At 39.4% G+C, this 2,500-nt stretch overlaps 1 protein-coding gene across 3 annotated transcripts in view; it reads right to left on the bottom strand.

Moving 5' to 3' along the window:
- Positions 1–2,500, bottom strand: part of LOC113817045 (syntaxin-12) — a 13,158-nt gene that overhangs the window by 10,098 nt on the left and 560 nt on the right. The gene's annotated exons all lie outside the window — the stretch shown is intronic.

Below are 2,500 nucleotides of genomic sequence, written 5' to 3'. Positions count from 1 at the left end.
ATCACAAACTGCACTACAAAACCACTGCAACTCAGCCGGCACAATCTTAAATGACAAAATGCATAACAAAAATGAATGGAAAAAAAAGAGAAAAAAAAGGAATTCTCACTATCAGAACCTCCCGTCACCGACACTGCCTCAACAATAATAACAGCAGAAGTGTCATGGACCGCGTAAAGCCACTACAGTTCAAGGGAAGCCACACAACGGCCATGGAGTTCAGACGTAAGCTCAAAGGAGAAGTACAAGGCCAAGGAGATAGAGTTAAGGGTAGCTAGCAATGAAAAGTAAGACTGTACTTGCTTTCTGAAAGTAGTACATCAGTCTATAAGGAATGTGGTGTTTCTCTGCTTCCTTTTTTTACATAGGTCAATCTTTAGTACATATGCACTAAGCTAGGGCAAATTGAAGCTGATATTCTTGTAGAGGACCAAAAATTGCTGTCCTTGGTACAAGACATAATCTGCAGACATGAATGGCAGTGTCACAAATAAAGGAAAAGTATCTTGGAATGCACTGCTTACAGCCTAGGTCCACTTGGTGCTCCCAAGTTTCAGATCCATTTTGAAATGCATAACGAGGTGAAAATAACGTTTCCCTGGAGGTGTATGGGGGTATAGCCTGAAAGTCAAGCCTAGTCACAGAACATAGATTCTTGAATAGATTTTGTGAAATGGCATTGGCAAGTGCATCCTAATTGTAAAGTTTAAAGATGTATTCATCGACTATGCACTCTTTCATACTTTTCAAATTTTTCAATCTTCATTCATGTTGCAAAATTCATGCCAAAACTGCTGATTTCAAAAGGCTACAATCCTGCAGGCTTTGTTTCTAGAGAAGAAAATAGGTACTAACATTTACAAAGAAAAAAGAAAACATACTAATAACATCAGGATATACCCCCCAATGGTTAATCTTTACGGTAGGGGAAACTGAAGATGATATTCTTGTAGAGGACAAAAAGTTGTAGTAGTTGATACAAGAAATAATCTGCAAACACAAACAATAACACCACAAATAAGGGGAAAAGATCGTAGAAAGTGCCACTCTCAGCCCAAATCCACTAGGTTCTCCCAAGTTTCAGCTCTATCTTGCCGTGTATACAAGGTGAAGATAATGTTTCCCAGGGAGTGTTGGGGGGCACGGCCCCCCCATAAACCCTCCATTTGGGCAGTGCCTAGACAGTATGCCCAGTCACAACAATTTAGATTGTTTAATAAAGTTTGCAATGAGGATTTGAGGACTTGGGCTAGTCTTTGGCAAGTGGGTCCATACTATAAAGAATTAGCCCCACCCATTATTAGCACTTTATGCCAACCTATAGGAATTGGAAATGATGAACTCTGGCTGTGTGAGGCTGTTGTGGGCTTAATCTCTGAGCAGTCATATGCAGTGGACTTTTTCACAGCTTAAACCAACTATGTTATTTCTTATTCTTTTTCTTATGCTCTATAAGATGGCTTGGTCCATTTCTCTCTATCTCTGCACGTCACTCTCAGTAACCTATACCAAATATCTACCTAAGGAAACCAATTTTAGTGGGAGATATTTTAATGGAAACCCCTGATCTACTGCAAATCATAAAATACCAATGAAGAACTGGATGACACCGCGTCGATACCTTCCACCACATAATTTCTGGTAAGGTGGAGCTTCTTCACCTCCCTGGCTATTTATTCTCAAATTAGGAACTGTCCTAACTGTATACTGCCAGACTATCCATTTGCCAAAGCACTTAGCGTGGAAGCCATGGAATCACTTAATCCACTACCACCAGGGATGGCACATACATACATACCATGCCTACAGTGAGTTTAGTTTATTAATTGTATTTACACATAGATGGTTCCACAAGTGCTTAATTACCAAGGAGTCAATTACTAATCCTACATATCTCACCTACTTACCCCTTTCCTTGATCTTTCAAAATGTTTCCCTTTTCTTTTATATTGCTATTAGTATTCTTGATAACACTGTAATAGTTAAGATGTCAATAATACTTTCAATAGCATTAGATTAAAACACATTTACCCAAAAAGCCCCAGGAGGGTGAAATCAGTCAAGGATACGAGGTCTATTAACTGACACCCTAGTGGCTGTGCATTTGCGGAGCTATCTCTGCCTACATACACTTCACAAAGCAATACTACAGCGAGCACAACACTTTACCCGCGGCAGTAGGTAGAAACCGCAGCTCTATCATACTGGACTTCCCAAATATAGGCCTTCCCACACATATCACAGAAAGCTATCATGTGATTTAGAAAAGCTGTCAATATAATAAGCCTACTTGAAAGTCCCATTCTGAAAATCACTGCAGGCACTTTCTAAACACATCCTCTCTATTGGGTAATTGCCAATATTTTTTTTTTTTAGCATCAAGTAGTTTCAAGGAAAGTGGGGAGAAATCAAGAACCTCACATAGGCCTATATAATTAATAAAAGATTCTATTCAACTACAAACAGCCTCTTAATGCCACATCCTATGAAGCAAGACACC

Source organism: Penaeus vannamei, chromosome 15 (genome assembly GCF_042767895.1).
Source record: "Penaeus vannamei isolate JL-2024 chromosome 15, ASM4276789v1, whole genome shotgun sequence".
Taxonomy (NCBI): Eukaryota; Metazoa; Arthropoda; class Malacostraca; order Decapoda; family Penaeidae; genus Penaeus; species Penaeus vannamei.
Note: the sequence above shows the minus strand (reverse complement) of the source record. Positions and strands in the feature narration are given on the sequence as shown.